Below are 17,339 nucleotides of genomic sequence, written 5' to 3'. Positions count from 1 at the left end.
TTTTCTGCCAGCGTTCAGTACGTGTTCTGTAGGAGTTGTTCCACATGTAGATGTATTTCTGATGTATTTGTGGGGAGGAAGGTGATCTCCACATCTTACTCTTCCGCCATCTTGAAGGTCTCTCACATTTTAGGGACATATTAAAAGGGACTTTTTATTATGTTTTCTGACTGTTTTTTATAGGTAGAAACTTAACGAGTTTTGTATTGTAATTTCGTATTTAGCTTCCTTATTGAATTCTGTCATTTCCATTTTCTAGCTTTTTTTCCCCTAGGGTTTTCAAGTAGGCAAGAAAATCATATAATGTTGCTCCTGTCATTTTCAATAGTTAACTTTCTTGTCTAAATGAATTGTCTAATAGTCAGGAATGATGATAAATAAAAGTGGTGATTGGGGTCGTTCTCATCTTACTGCTGATTATAATCAGAATAATATGACATTGGTGCAGTTCTTGGATTGTTTCTCCTATTTCCTTACCACCACCACCACCCCCCCACGCAATTTATATTGCTTCACAGTTACCACTCTACTTGGGGGTGGTAGACTTACTGGTTCCCAGTTGGCATTTCCCCTCAGTACTGGTTTGATTAACCGGAAGTGGGAGTCACAGATAGAGGTTTGCAGATTTTGACCTTGTAGAATATCAGTGTCCAGTATGTGCTCTGAAATTGGAGAGATAAAATCCTCATATTCTCATGGGGGAGATTGCTCAATGTCAGTGTCAAAAGGACCTTCCTGGCCATAATTGTTTGCCATCTGTAACTATCGATGGCACTGAGGGGCCAGAAACTCCTGAGGGTGACAGTGTATTAGAGTACGTTCGGTTCCAGTGTCAACCAGAGCCATCACCTTTTGTTTACTTCTGGGGGACAATGAATAGTGAGCACAACATGGGGCCTCCATTCACCTGCAACGGCCCTCTCCTGGAGACAGTCTTGGCCACATCCTAAGCCCAGTATGTGGGGGCACCCACCACGAATAAGACCGTGTCTCTGAGGTCTCCACTGGAGCAGGTGGGACATCAGGAAAGGTAAGGGCAGGAGGTGGGGCAGGTCTGAACTGTGGTTCAGGTTTTAAGGCTTTTTACAGGCTGACCAACACAGCATTGGGTTGTTGGTCTATCTTTTCAGGTGGAGTCCCTGCAGCAATGAGGTCAAACCCCACTTGCTTCCAGGTTACTCTTACCAGAAGCTTTACAGCTGATTGGGATAACCTACTGGCTTCTCCAGCTCCCTCTCTGTCTCAGGGCTTTCCCACAGCCTGTACCCGCTCCCAGGGTTTGTCAGTTTCCCCTAAGATTAGCAATGGATCGCCCAATATAAATATCTTGTCCCACGACTGGACCCAACATGGACATCGGTGTACATACCAGGTGCCGGGGGGAGACTGGAGTATCATGGTTTTCACTCCTGCAGTGAATGTAGCCCAGTCAGGGCCTTCAGAGATCAGGGGCATAGATGACCTGACTCATTCCTAACTCCTTAAGAATTTGTTGTACCTTCTCTATAGATTTCTAGAATCCCGCATACCTGGGGCTATCTCCCCCCTCCCCCCAATTGGGCCAAGCCTCTCTGTAGGATAGAATGACTCAATCTATGAAGGAGCGAGTACCTTGAACCCCCACACGATGCAGGTGCTGCCAGAGGGCAGGGTGTGTGGGGATGTTGCTCATTTTCTCTGCCTCCTGCCCAATCAGAGAAACACCATTGCCCCCTGTACCCCATAGCTGTGCTCATTAATAATGCCTGGATACTTTCCTTGGTCTTTGGCTGGAACATTGCAGCTATATTAATAAGCTCAGCAGGTATATAGTCTCTCATCATGAACAGTTCCTGAACTGGGGGCTGCCCCGCTGGCTGACATTGTTGTTGCTATGCTTTTGCTGTTTTTGAATTAGGGGTTGGACAGCATGGGACATTCTGTCCATTTCACTGTCACTCACCTCTTCATCCTCTTCATGAACAGCCTCTTCGTTCTCCTCACTTTCCTAGGCATTCCACCTCTTAGTGTCCCAATCTGGCTTTGTCAGTTCTCAGACCTTAATCTGTAGTAGCTTGTGCCCTCCTACCTTTGCAAAATGGCACCCTAAAGTCTACACCTTATCCTGCGCTCCTACCTTGACTGCCAGCTCTGAAGCCAGCAGAGTAGTAGACACCCACATGTCCTTCCTAAATCTCAGCTCTTCTTCCAACTTTCTAACGGTGCACTCTGTGCAGTACCTCAGTCAAGCAAATTCGATCAGACTGAGTTTTTAGGGCATCCCAGTACTCATGCAACAGTCCACAAGCATCTAACGTACAGGCCACCCTCCCCACACAGAGGTCGATGACCAACCTGGGATTCCCCCCAGGTGCCCCTTTCCCAAGACCCATTTCTTTAGTCTCCTGGTCGGCTCACCAATTATTGGTTCGCAACCTTGGTAGTTCCCCGGGTGAAATTCAAAACTGGCCATCGTTACAGAGGGCAAGGGGAGACAGAAAAAAGAAGCAGACAACTCCAGATTGGCGGGTGGCAGTTTTAATAAGCAAGGGAACTTACATACGAGGCTTGTCTTGTGCAGCTGCAAGACGAGCAGATCCCTGCATCTGCCCACCAGAATCTTAAAGAGTTTATATAGCGGCCTTAAGGGGGTTCAGCCACGAATACAGTCCAGGTGGCCTCAGTAACACATTACTCTCTCAAGGCTGCATCTTTGAAGTGGCTCCTAGTACAGGGACAGTGGGTGGAAAGTTCATTCTAAGGACAGGGGAGGGGTGAGGAGTCTCCAGTTCAAGGGTCAACTAGTGGTCACATCCTCTTGATGACCTCCTCCAACATCTCTCAACTGCTCCCCCCTAGCTTTCAGGACAAAATTCAGATTCCAAGCTAAGCTGTGGAATCTAGCCCCTGACTACTTCACTGGGCTTTTGTCTTATCACAGTCTCCCATTTGTGGTTATATCAATATACTTGCAGTTCCGTGAATTTAATTCACTTTTGTCTTTCTTAGTTGTATTTCCCCCCGGAATGTTCTTCCTGCCCTTCTTTATTTAGTTTCTGTAAATCATTCAAGATTATGGTCTTGTAATAATATTTCATTATCTCAATCAATGCTGTAATGAACATGTACATGCAAATAGCTTTGCCTCCTTCTGAAGTAGTTGCCTTAAACCATTACTAGATATAGGATGATTGGATCAAAGAGTATACATGATTTTAGGGCTTTGTCTGCAGTTGTTAAGTGATTCTTCCAAACGGTTGCATCAAAATGCCACAGCCAAGCATGAAAGTATATCTGTTTTATTTCACTCTCAGAGAAGTTGGTGTTGTTTAAATAAAGATTTGCCTAAGTTTTAGGGTAAAGTGCTACCACATTATTGTTTTAATTTGCATTTCTTTTTATCATTGTGAGACTGCACGTTTTCATTCATATATATATGTTTGTTTTTTCTAGTTAGTTCCATCTTGTGAAATGTCTCTTTTGAGCCATTAAATAATTTAAACAATTCAAACAATTGTTTAAATAATTTAAATAATTCATATTTGTTGTTCTCTAACATTATAAAACCTAAGTTATGTTGGACCCTTAATAGAATGTTTGTGAAATCTGAATAAAACAATTTACAATGTAGTCAGTAAGAGCCAGTTGAAATTTCTAAATTGCCGCTTGACGAAGAACATATTCCTCATTAACTTGAAATGCGGTCACACATGTGCTCCTTTAAAGGCAAATATCTTAGCTGACACCAGAGGGAGCCCGGTAGGCATTCCACGTGAAAGTGTGTCCAATTTTTAGTGCATTTCTGAACTGACACTGGAGAAAATATACAGTGAAATTATGAGTACTGCACTTAACAGTCCTAGAGAGAAAAACAGAAATCAGTTCTTAAAATATATTTTCAGACTTCAACCTTTCTTGAACTAGGAAAGATATAAAATAAGAATGGTGATTAAATGAACAATTGTAGAACACCCACAAATGCCTTTATTGATCTTGTTTTAATTGTTATTTCTGGCTCCTGTGAGCATGGGAATCAGTCAGACCTGCTTCACAGCCCAGCTCTGCTGCTTCTGAGTTGAGTGTTCTTAACCTCTCTGCCTCTGTCTCTTCACTTGCACATTGTAAAGCACCTCACAGGGTTATTGTGAAGGGCAAATTGTAGATCACATCGATGAAGCATCTTGCGCATAGCACATGCTTCAGATATGTTAGCTCTTCATCTAGTGCAGTGGTTCTCAACCGGGGGTGACTTTGCCACCCAAAGAACATTTGGCAATATCTGGAGACATGTTTGGCTGATGGAGCCTGGGAGAAGAAGCCTTTGAGTCAGAAGTCCTGAGTTTGAGTCCTGGCCCTGCCCCTTTCTACCTGGGTGACCTCTCCTGATATCTCAAGCCTCTTTCCCCATCTGTGGCATGGAAGGAAGAATCCCTCATGAGGTTTATGTGGACTTTAACCATTCAGCGCTTCACAAGCATCACCTATAATCCTCTCCTTTGCTTGTCAGGTTCTGCCTCACAAAGGAGTCTTGTGGCCAAGCTCAGAATTTACCACAGAACTACTATTGTATGGCCTTAAGTTGCCAGCGAGAGGCAGGTGGATTCACACTTACTGAGCATCTGCTATGTGAGGATTCCGTGTTCAACACTTCAAGCCCATTGTTTAAGATGTAAAACGTGGCAAAGCATTCAAAGGCAGCCAAGGGGCTGATCCAAGGAGCGATCTACTTTTTCAATGGACGAAGGGTAAGTGACTAAAATGTAATTGATGGCTTCCTAGGCCCTAGAATGGGAACGTTAATTTAGTTCCCTTTGTTTTCTTTGGTTCACCTGCCCTACTCACCTCAAAACTTGCTTAAAGGAGGAGGCCACAAATTAATCAACTAGATGCCTGCGAAGTAGGAGATAGGCTGAAGAAAGGAGATCTTAGTAGAGGGCCCTTTCCTCCAGCAGCGGGGATTCCAGGGCTGGGGACAGAGCTGTAAGTACACAGCCATTCTACTCCCTCCTCATCTTGGATTCTCTCTTCTCCTGAGTGGACCCTCTCTGCCCATCTGCCTCCCTTGTCTACGTCTGTCTCTACCTACAGATCTACCTCTCCCAGGCTCAAGCTTATCAAGAGTAGTGGGTTGTGGGCTTCCCTGGTGGTGCAGTGGTTGAGAGTCTGCCTGCCGATGCAGGGGACGCAGGTTCGTGCCCCGGTCCGGGAAGATCCCACATGCCGCGGAGCGGCTGGGCCCGTGAGCCATGGCCGCTGAGCCTGCGCGTCCGGAGCCTGTGCTCCGCAACGGGAGAGGCCACAGCAGTGAGAGGCCCGCGTACCACAAAGAAAAAAAAAAAAGAGTAGCGTGTTGTGGTGAATGCTGACAGAAAGAATGAGTACGAAACACATGGGCAGCCTATTTTCAAAAGAAGGCTTGGGGCAGGGAGTTTAGCTTTACATTCTCACAGTTAATGGATTTAATCTTGTTGGAGGGAGAGGGGGATGTTTCTCTCCAAAGAAAAGTGAAAATGAAATATCAAAAAATGGTTTAAGGGACTGGCAAAAATGGGAGTGGTTTTGGTTGATCTGAGCTCGGGGATACCCAAGCAGAAGATCTGCTGGTGCGGCTGCTGGTCTGGCTCCTTAAAAGTTTTCAACCAAATATGCTTATCCAAGCAGAGGTGGAAAGATGAGGCAGCCAGCTACAACGCCTCACTCATTTATCTGGTCTGGACTGAAGGGTTTTTATATTGAGAATCTACATCTGTTAAAGGTCATCATCGATCCTAGGGCATGTGAGCCAGGCCTGCCAGCCCCCTGATGGCAGCATGTTTGAGATAATTGCAGGCTGTCCTCTTCGACAGCTCCTTTTGACTGAACAAGTGCTGCCTTTCCCAGCACTGGCTTAAGTTGGAGTTAAACAAATGCTGTAATACTGATGCAACAGCTGAGAGTGGTTCTCAGATAATCACTGCGCAAAGCGAAATTATTAGCAATATTAGCGCTTGTTGGCAGATTACTATAATTGTGCCCGTGGTAATCAGTGCTGACTCAGAATGACACAGATTCATAAATAAGATAAAAAAGTGCGTGCCAAGCAAGGATTTCCATGCCAGACAGCCTCTCCCTCCCCCATCATATGTTCAACAACATTCTCAGTTCTTCTACCATCTGCACTCAGATAACTATGGAAGTAAAATTTTTACTGTCTAGGAGAAAATGATCATTATATTTTGATAGATGAAATTGGGCTGCCTCATTAAGTGGAAAATGTTGATCTCAAGACAGTGCAACAGAGCAGGACAATGGAAGGATTTGAGGGTCTCAAGTCTCACAGTCAAGGCTGGCCATGCCATGAGGCGGAGAAGACTACTGCCCACTTTGGAAGGTCTGGGAAGGCCAGAATTCTCCAAAATTATTCTTGCAACTGATTATTGAAGTCTGAAATGCCTTTAACCAGGGACAAAACGTCTCATACTAGCAATAAGAAATGAGGTTGTTTTCTAAATACATTATTTCACTAAAACGTCCTAACAATCTATGCTCTTGTTCTTTCATTATCCCCCACTTTGCAAGAAGTTTAGAGAAGTAGAATCCCACACAGCTAATTATATGATAGTAGCCAGGATAAACCTATTATGTGCTGGTTCCTGACCCCATCTGACTGTTCTGCACCCCTATTTTACACTAGTGGTACCAGATTTTTCCCTGAAACCTGGCAACAAGGAGAAAACGTGAGAGAAGAATGGGTTTCTGAAGCAAAAGTCCCCTCAAAGGAACAATAAAATAGAGTCGGAAAGAGTAGGTGCCCCTGGGGACCATGAGGACAAGTTCTGTCACTTCCCACCTGTGCTGAGGACTGACCCTGGGCAGTGTTTCCCTCCTTGACTTTGGCAGGCATCATGAAGCACTATAGTCCTGTAACAAAAGCCACGGGAGGCCTGCTTTGCCTGGGCACATTCTTTTGGAGACCAGCACTGCTGGGACTAAACAGACCCCACCAGACCTCAGAGGCCCCAGCCTGGGGAAAAAGGAAGTCTTGGTGATTTCTTTTATTGTGGTTATTTTCTTTACATTTTTCCTTTCCATTTGTCCTCAAATACCTTTCTTTAGTCTTTAATTGACTGGAACCAGTTGCCAGTAAGGAAGAGAAGTATATTGTAAACTATTTGTAGGGATTCCATATTTGTCCAAAAATTGCTCTCTTGCTTCATTTCTTGCAGATAATTTTTGGCCCCCATTTACAATGGCTGCTTGGTCCTCCCCAGCAAAATTCATGGTATAATATTCCATTGTATATATGCGCCACATCTTCTTTATCCATTCATCTGTCACTCAGCCATAAAAAGAAATGAAATTGAGTTATTTGTAGTGAGGTGGATGGACCTAGAGTCTGTCATACAGAGTGAAGGAAGTCAGAAAGAGAAAAACAAATACCTTAAGGTAACACATATATATGGAATGTAAAAAAAGAATGGTTCTGAAGAACCGAGGGGCAGGACAGGAATAAAGATGCAGACGTGGAGGGTGGACTTGAGGACATGGGGTGGGGGGCGGAGTGGTGGGCTGGGACACGGTGAGAAAGTGGCATGGACAGGTATACACTACCAAATGTAGAACGGATGGCTGGTGGGGAGCAGCCGCATAGCACAGGGAGATCAGCTCGGTGCTTTGTGACCACCTAGAGGGGTGGGATAGGGAGGGTGGGAGGGAGACGCAAGAGGGAGGGGATATGGGGATATGTATGGCTGATTCACTTTGTTACACGAAAGAAGCTAACGCACCATTATAGAGCAATTATACTCCAATAAAGAAGTTGAAAAAAAATTCATGGTATAAAAGACTCTGGGAGGGCTTCCCTGGTGGCGCAGTGGTTGGGAGTCCGCCTGCCAATGCAGGGGACGCGGGTTCGTGCCCCGGTCCGGGAAGCTCCCACATGCCGCGGAGTGGCTGGGCCCGTGAGCCATGGCCGCTGAGCCTGCGCGTCCGGAGCCCGTGCTCTGCAACGGGAGAGGCCACAACAGTGAGAGGCCCGCGTACCAAAAAAAAAAAAAAAAAAAAGACTATGGGAGTTCAGGTCTTTCGAGCATGAGATGCCCATTCTCCTGCTGAGCCCTGCAATAAAACTTTCTCTGCTCCAGACTCCAGTATTTTGGGGTTTGGGGCCTCACTGTGTGTCAGGCGCACAAACTTGTGTTTGTCAAGGCTTCCTGTAATAATCTATGCTGGTTAATAACCCTCAGATGGAAGGGAGGAGGACTCAGGTGATTTCAATCTCTTTTCTTTGGTATTTACCCTGTATGGTGTTCTCTGTGCTTACTGGGTCTGTGGTTTGGTATCTGAAATTAATTGCGGGAAATTCTCAGTCATTATTGTTTCAAACATTTCTTCTGTTCCTTTTATCTCTTTCTTCTCCTATTTCCCTTACACGTATGTTACACCTTTTGTAATTGTCCACAGTACCTGGAGAGTCTGTTCTGTCTTTTTAAGTCTTTGTTCTCTTTGCTTTCATCTTTTAAAGTTTTTTTTGGATATCCTCAAGCTCAGAGATTTCTTCTTTCCTCAGCCATGTCTAGTCTGCTAATAAACCCATCAAAGGCATGGCATTCTTTATTTCTGGTACAGTGTTTTTGATCTCTAGCATTTCTTTTTGGTTCTTTCTTAGGATTTCCATTTCCCTGCTTACATTGTCCATTTGTTCTTGCATCCTGTCTACTTTATCCATTAGAGCCCCTACCATATAAATCATAGTTTTAAATTACGGGTCTGATAATTCCAACATCCTTGCCATGTCTGTTTCTGATGATTGCTCTGTCTCTTCAAATTGTCTTTTGTGATGTTTGGTATGCTTTGTCATTTTTTTCTTGGTAGCTTAACATGATGTACCAGGTAAAAAGAACTGCTATAAATAAGCCTATAGTCATGTGGTGGTGCGGTGTGGGGCAGGGGAAGCATTCTGTAGTCCAGTGGTCAGGTCTCAGTCTTTTGGTGAGCTTAGGCCTCTGGACTGTGAATTTCGCAAGAGTTTCTCGGTTTTTTCTTCCCCGCTTAGGTGGAACAGGGTGGCTAGAGTGGGCTGGAGTTGGGTATTTCCCTTCCCCCAAGTCAATCAGGCTCTGATAATAACCCAGCAGGTGAGGCTCTGGTTAACTAGTTTCCCCTGCGGGCAGGCTTTTTAAGCAGAGCAGAGTACTCTGGGATATTTCAAGATGGCTCCTTTTCTCCTTCCCTGTGCTAGAAGCAGGAGTGGATTTTTCTCCGATGTTTCCTGAGGGAATCTGGTCGGGTTTCGGAGGTAGAGCTCACAGTATTACTGGGTCCCTGTGGAGTTTTAACTCTCAGACTTGTTCCTGCTGAGCCTCCAGCAATTCGTCAATTACAGTTCCTGGTTTCCAGCCCTGCATGTCGGTTCCCAAAGGTAATCCCTTATATTTGCCTGTCTCTCTAATCTTGGGGGCAGTGGTTTGCTCTGCGTTCTCTCCTCTGTTGTGGATATGAGTTGCTTTTTGTCTGTTCAGCTTTTTACTTGTTTAAATGGGGTTGCGGCTTCCAAGCTCCTTACATGGGGAACCACAAATCAGACCCCATCCCGCACTCCCCCTCCATCCCAGTTAAAGCAGAGAGCTGCCTGAATAGTAGTAGGGAAAAAAAAAAAAAGGACTAAGCATATGTGTGGGAGTAGGGAAGTGTGGAAAAAATTACCTAAATCAAGTGTCTGTTATGTTTTAGATCTTTAAACAATGTGTCTTTACTCATCACAGAAGTCATATGCTGTGTTTTACTGCCAGACATACCCCTTCCTTTTTCTGATAATCAAATGCTCTGTTGTGAAACATTCAGGGTCTTTTAGGAAGGTCAAACTCTGCATCAGAGGCAGCTGGACCTAGACAAGCAATCAGCAAACTTTTTCTGGAAAGAACATGAAAAGACGTTCAGCACCACTAATTGTTAGGGAAATACAAATCAAAACCACAATAAGATATCACCTCACACCTGTTAGAATGGCTACTATCAAAAAAACAAGAAATAATAAATATTGGAGAGGATGTGGAAAAAAGGGAAACTTTTGGTAGGATTTAAAATTGATGCAGCCACTATGGAAACCAATATGAAGATTACTCAAAAAATTAAGAATAGAGTTACCATATGACCCAGCAATTTCACTTCTGGGTATTTATCCAAAGAACATGAAAACACTAATTCAAAAAGATACCTGGGCTTCCCTGGTGGCGCAGTGGTTGAGGGTCTGCCTGCTGATGCAGGGGACGTTCGTGCCCCGGTCCGGGAGGGTCCCGCATGCCACGGAGCGGTTGGGCCCGTGGGCCATGGCTGCTGAGCCTGCGCGTCCGGAGCCTGTTTTCCGCAATGGGAGAGGCCGCGACGGTGAGAGGCCCGCGTACCGCAAAAAAAAAAAAAAAAGATACCTGCACCCCCATGTTCATTACTGCATTATTTACAGTAGCCAACATATGGAATCAATCTAAGAGCCCATCAATGAATGAATAGCTAAAAAAGATGTAGTATATATATACATAGTGGAATTCCACTCAGCCATGAAAAAGAATGAAATCCTGCCATTTGTGACAACATGGACAGATCTTGAGGGCATTATGCAAAATGAAATAAGTCAGAGAAAGACAAATATCATATGATTTCACCCATATGTGGAATCTTAAAACAAGCAACTCATAGATACAGAAATCAGAGTAGTGGTTACCAGAGGGAAGCAGGGGAGGAATGGAGGAAATGGGCGAAGTGAGTCAACTGAATGGTGATGGATGGTAACTAGCCTTGTGGTGGTGATCATTTTGTAGTGTATATAGATATAGAATTATAATACTGTATACCTGTAACTTATGTAATAATATTATACACACACACACACCAGATAGAACATATTTTTGGCTTTGCAAGACATACTGTCTCTGTCATAACTACTCACCTCTACTGGTATAGCATGAAACCAGCCATAGACAATATAAATGAAGGAGCATGACCAGATGTGGCCCGTGTGGGGCTGGATTTGGCCCCAGGGTTATACTTTGTCCGCTCCTGATCTAGACCTTACCAGTTGAAGTGCCCTGCCCTCTGGCCACAGTGATTGGCTCAGGGATAGTATGTAATCCAAGCTAGACCCATCAGAATACGCCCTGGAATTTTTCTATTGAAGCTACAGAAAAGTTGGCCCCGCAGTTAGTTGTGAAGATGTGGATCTGGAACTGCCAAGGGCCATCTCCTTTGCATGTTAGAAAGGTTCTGGATGAGAAATGGAGAAAAGAGAGAGAGAATTATTGGTGTTTCTTGAGCCCCTAATCCCAGTCAAGTATCCAGATCTTCCTTTATGATTTATAGTTCTATGAACACAACTTTTTGTGGAAGCTAGTTTGAGTCTGATTTTGCTCTTAAAACTAAAATATTCTGGCTAATATACTATAAGAAATCAACATTATTCCTGTTTTACAAATTAATTTGTATTCTGCTCTGTCACTTACTAACTGGGAGACCTTCAACAGTTTAATTACCCCCTCTAAGCCCAAATTTTCTGATTTGTAAAATAGGAATAATAATGTACATTCATCCCATGATTGTATGGGATAATTTATATGTAGCACATATGAATTTCTGTTCACAGATTCAGGTGATCAAGGAATATTACTTTATTTTCTATGACTTCATTTTACTCTGAGGCCCCTCTCTTCCTGGCTAGTTAAAACTTCTCTGGCATTCTTGGGTGTCCCTGCCCCTTACCATTATTGTATTACAACTCCAGTGAGTGTGTGTGTGTGTGTGTGTGTGTGTGTGTGTGTGTGTGTGTGTATTATGTGGAGGGTATTTGTCATTTGGTCTCATAGAAATAGGACTTAAGAAGTGGCCAAAGGAGGCAGCTTTTATATTTTTTTAAGACAAAGAAACAAATGTGAGGGGAATTGACAGGACAAAGAAACTAGGTTTGGGCTTTTGATAAGGAACATCAGCAGAGTTTGGTCTTGTGTGGTAAATTAAAGAAGTAACAAGGTTTGTTCATAGGGGCTTCTCACCCAAATTCTTCTGGAGATAAGGGTGTTTCTACCTCCAGATGCACGGAGGGCACCTTCCATATGAAAGATTTATTTCCTGCTTTCAGGGAGACAGAGAGGAGGATAAGAGTGTTCTTCTTGCATTGGCTCTTTCTTTAAGTAACTTTAATTCAAAATAATGAGTATGCCGTTGAGGCACATTTTGGGACCACCCACCCTGAGTCCCAGAAACTGCATGGTTACAAAATCAGGACTCACAGTCAGCATGAATGTGTGATGTACGGACCCACAAGGGAACGTTGAGTAACCGTAAGGGGTTTGGAGAGCAGGGATGGGTCAAGGGAATGACAGGCCTTTTTTGTTTGTTTTTATTTTGTTTTTACGTACAGTTGATTTACAGTATTGTGTTAATTTCAGGTGTACAGCTTGATGACTTGGGTTTTCTGCAGATCATATTCCATTATAGGCTATTGTAAGATATTGGATATAATTCCCTGTGCTGTACAGTAAGGCATTGTTCCTTATCTATTTTCTGTATAGTAGTTTGTATCTGCTAATCCCATACCCCTGACTTGTCCCCCCACCCCCTTTGATAACCATTAGTTTGTTTTCTATGTCTGTCTGTTTCAGTTTTGTATATAGATTCATTTGTATTATTTTTTAGATTCCACATATAAGTGATATCATATAGTATTTGTCTTTCTCTGACTTATTTCACTGAGCATTATATTCTCTAGGTCCATCAGTGTTGCTGCAGGTGGCAATATTTCATTCTTTTTTATGGCTGAGTAATATTCTCTTGTATATATATACACGACATCTTTTTTTAATTGAAGTAGAGTTGATTTACAATGTTGTGTTAATTTCTTCTGTACAAAGTGACTCAAACATATATATATATACATATATATTCTTTTCCATATTCTTTTCCATTATGGTTTGTCACAGAATATTGAATATAGTTCTCTGTGCTGTACAACAGGACCTTGTGGTTTATCCATCCTATATATAATAGTTTGTCTCTGCTAATCCCAAACTCCCAATCCTTCCCTCCCCTACCCCCCAATCCCCTTAGCAACCACAAGTTTGTTCTCTATATCTGTCAGTCTGTTTTTGTTTCATAGATATGTTGATTTGTGTCGTATTTTAGGTTCCTCATATAAGTGATATCATATGGTATTTGTCTTTCTCTTTCTGACTTACTTCCCTTAGTACGATAATCTCTAGGTCCATCCATGTTGGTGCAAATGGCATTATTTCATTCTTTTAAATGGATGAGTAATGTTCCATTGTATATGTGTATATATATATACCTCATCTTCTTTATCCATTCATCTGTCGGTGGACATTTATATTGCGTCCGTGTCTTGGCTATTGTAAATAGTGCTGCTGTGAAGATGGGGTGCTTGTATCTTTTTTTTTTTTTTTTTTTGCAGTGCACAGGCCTCTCACTGTTGTGGCCTCTCCCGTTGTGGAGCACAGGCTCCAGACGCGCAGGCTCAGCAGCCATGGCTCACGGGCCCAGCCACTCCGCGGCATGTGGGATCCTCCCGGACCTGGGCACGAACCCGTGTCCCCTGCATCGGCAGGCGGACTCTCAACCACTGCGCCACCAGGGAAGCCCTGTATCTTTTTGAATTATAGTTTTGTATAAACTATACGCCCAGGAGTGAGATTGCTGGATCATATGGCAGCTTTTTTTTTTCCGTTTCTTGAGGAATCTCCATACTGTTTTCCACAGTGGCTGCACCAATTTACATTTCCACCAACAGTGTAGGAAGGTTCCCTTTTCTCCACACCCTCTCCAGCATTTTTTATTTGTAGACTTTTTAATGATAGCCATTCTGACAGGTGTGAGGTGGTACCTCATTGTAGTTTTGATTTGCATTTCTCTAATAATTAGTGATATTGAGCATTTTTCATGTGCCTACTGGCCATCTATATGTCTTCTTTGGAGACATATCTATCAAGGTCTTCTGCCCCTTTTTTGACTGGGTTCTTTGGTTTTTGATATTGAGACACATGAGCTATTTGTAAATTTTGGAGGTTAACCCCTGGTTGGTCGCATCATTTGCAAATATTTTCTCCCATTTGCAAATATTTTCTCCCATTCTGTGGGTTGTGTTTTCGTTACATTTATGGTTTTCCTTTTCTGTGCAAGAGCTTGTAAGTTTAAGTCAAACTTTTGTTTATTCTTGCTTTTATTTCTATTGCCTTAGGAGACTGACCTAAGAAAACATTGGTACGATTTGTGTCAGAGAATGTTTTGCCTATGTTCTCTTCTAGGAGTTTTATGGTATCTTGTCTTATATTTAGCTCTTTAAGCCATTTTGAGTTTATTTTTGTATATGGTGTTAGGGTGTGTTCTAACTTCATTGATTTACATGTGGCTGTCCAACTTCCCCAACACCACTTGCTGAAGAGACTGTCTTTTCCCCATTGTATATTCTTGCCCCCTTGGTTGAAGTTTAATTGTCCCTAGTTGTGTGAGTTTATTTCTGGGCTCTCTATTCTGTTCCATTTGATCCATATGTCTGTTTTTGTGCCAGTACCATGCTGTTTTGATTACTGTAGCCTTGCAATATCGTCTGAAGTTTGGGAGGGTTATGCCTCCTGGTTTGTTCCTTTTCCTCAGGATTGCTTTGGCAATTCTGGGTCTTTTATGGTTCCATATAAATGTTAGTATTGTTATTTCTGTGAAAAATGTCATGGGTAATTTAATAGGACTCACATTAAATCTGTAGATTGCTCTGGGTAGTATGGCCATTTTAACAATATTAATTCTTCTAATTGAAGAGCATGGGATATCTTTCCATTTCTTTGAACCATCTTTAATTTACTTCATTAATGTTTTATAGCTCTCAGCATATAATCTTTATCTCCTTGGTGAGGTTTGTTCCTAAGTATTTTTTTTTTTGGTGCGATTTTAAAGGGATTGTTTGTTTACATTCCCTTTCTGATATTTCATTGTTAGTGTAAAGAAATGCAACCATTTTCTGTATGTTGAAAATCTACCACATCTTAAGCCAGTTGTCTGTTGATGAACACCTGGGTAGCTTCCATGTTTGGCTCTTGTAAATAGTGCATGACAGATGGTTTTAAGCTTTATTACTTAAGATGGTGATGAAACAAACCTCCCCCTTTCCTCCCCACTGTTATTGTCTCACCTACCTAATGTTTGTGCAAAGCATCACAGTTTATAAAATGTTTTCATGTACATTAGTTCATTCGATCACCCGGTCTTTTCACCAATCGTGAGGTATTTTTATTACTGTTATTATTTCCATTTAACAGATGAGGAAGCTGAGGTTCAAACAGGTGGGACATGAGTAGCCATAGATATGCATGAGTACATATAGCACATAGCTTGTGAGAATTTAACCAGGTTTCCTGATGCCAAGTTCAGTTACTTTTCTTCTCATTTGTATAGGTTTTTTGTTTTGTTTTGTTTTGTTTTACATGTCCTTTCTGACCTGGAGTATCCTAGCATTTTCTGTACATTGGAGACATTTGTTTGGTCCAAATGTCCTGGGCTTTCTCTCTCTTGTATATAATGTACAGACAGGCTCCCTGAAGCCATTTAGTTCATAAAAGCAACTTTCAGCTTTGAATCATCTTTGGGACAACAGTTGTTAGCAAGTAATTTTAAACAATAGTATCTGTAATTAAAATACAGAATGAAAACATTTGCTTACACTTCCATCATAGCAGATGTTTCCATGATGTTGGCTGCTCTGATAACTTGCAAGCTATTGTTTTCATTAATAATGGTATTTTATCATTCTACAAATAACCGTAAGCAAGGGAGGGAGAGAAAGAGAGAGACATCAAAACAGCCTGTTGGTTTTTATATTGTCAAGTACTTTTTTTCCCTTAAAATTTTTTTGGCAAGTGAGGGAACTAGAAAATTGTTTTCTATTTCTGTCTTAGCAGGAGTCAAAACTGGTAAGGATTTCTCCAGACACGCCCTAACTTATTCATGTTTTTTAGGACTATTAGATTAAATGAGAATATTTATCTCTTTTCCTTTAGAATATTGCAGCATTAGAAACATGTCATGAAATTGTCTCCCTTAAGAATGTACCCATCTGATTAATTTTGAATAATAGTTCAACTCATATATTTTCTTACCCTAATGTGAAATGCGTCAGGCCATGCAAAACAGTGACACGGAAACTAGACTAGAGGGAACTAGGGAAGGAGGAGAGAGTAGGAGTCTGGGGTCTGGTCTAGAATCACATGCCTACCAGCCTCCTTCCCAACCAATAACTTACTCTGAGCTCCTGGCCAAAACATGGTCTCTCTAGACTTAAGAACTGTGTTAATATAAATATGAATAGTTGTGTAAAATAACGTAACTTACATATTCACAAGGATATTGGGGAGGAAAATAAGAAACCAATCCCTGCTTTTCATTCAGTGGGGAAGCTTAATATGTCTTCTTACTGAAGACAAATAGAGGAATTGATGGTGTTAATTCTATTAGATTTTTCAATGTACTTGATTTTTTTTTTTTACTTTTCAAAATAGCAGACTAAATTCTCTAGTTCTCTTTAACACAAGCTATGGTAAAAATTCATCAGAACCCTTCAAATCTACTGTGGCTGGCAGTGGGCCAGGCTAAAGAGGAGAGTGACAGGAACACAGTATAAATGAATGGGGCCTGGTGATGTGAAAGGGGGCCCCTGGGGCAAATCCCTGGTGAAGAGTTTGAGCCAGATCCTCCTGACTCAGAGGTTATTGATAGGTAGGTCACAAAAATGGCTCCAGTTCTTCTCTCCTTAAATCCACGCCCTTGCCATGTAGTTTAGCAGTGCCCTCCTGCTCTTGGTCCTACTCTTTGACGCTGCTTTGCTTTGGTCGATGGGACATTAGCAAATACTGCTCAAGAAGAGGCTTGAGCAGTGCCTGCCCACTCGTATTTCTGCATTTGCCCTGAGGATAACATGGGCAGACTAGCCTCCTAGAGAATGAGACACACCCAGCTGAGCTGAGTTATCCCAGGTGCCCAAGCTAAGGCCAGCCTCTATCAGCCAGTGGCCAGCCGATCCCCAGATATCTGAGCCAGCCTAGCCAACATCAGCAAAGTGATTAGCTGATCTTAGACTAGTGAGCAGTAAACACTTAAAGTTATGTTACTTAGATTATGTGGTTGTTTGTTTCAAGGGAAATGCTAAATGATACAGCCTCCACCCCCCAAGTTTTCTACCTGGACCCAAACCTAGTGGCCCTGGTGATATGGAAAACAAACTTGGAGCTCATCCAGAATACCGATTAGTAGTAGGGGAAAGTCAGCCAGTGACTTACAGTTGAGCCAGGATGGTTTTCAATGGGACTTCTTCCCATGTGACCAGTTGAGCT

At 42.5% G+C, this 17,339-nt stretch overlaps 2 protein-coding genes across 13 annotated transcripts in view; both read left to right on the top strand.

Moving 5' to 3' along the window:
- The window catches only part of SLC17A3 (solute carrier family 17 member 3), a 294,893-nt gene that overhangs the window by 193,742 nt on the left and 83,812 nt on the right, over positions 1–17,339 (top strand).
- The window catches only part of SLC17A1 (solute carrier family 17 member 1), a 246,272-nt gene that overhangs the window by 145,135 nt on the left and 83,798 nt on the right, over positions 1–17,339 (top strand). For 10 of the 12 annotated variants that reach the window (XR_009520970.2, XR_009520962.2, XR_009520966.2 and 7 more), the window contains exon 13: positions 4,487–4,724. The exons of 1 other annotated variant lie outside the window; for it this stretch is intronic. The gene's annotated coding sequence lies outside the window, so the exon portion shown is untranslated. Of the gene's footprint in view, positions 1–4,486; positions 7,486–17,339 lie in introns of those variants that run through there. One more of the 12 variants, XM_060023427.2, reaches the window with a different exon arrangement.

Source organism: Delphinus delphis, chromosome 10 (assembly GCF_949987515.2).
Source record: "Delphinus delphis chromosome 10, mDelDel1.2, whole genome shotgun sequence".
Lineage (NCBI taxonomy): Eukaryota > Metazoa > Chordata > Mammalia > Artiodactyla > Delphinidae > Delphinus > Delphinus delphis.
Note: the sequence above shows the minus strand (reverse complement) of the source record. Positions and strands in the feature narration are given on the sequence as shown.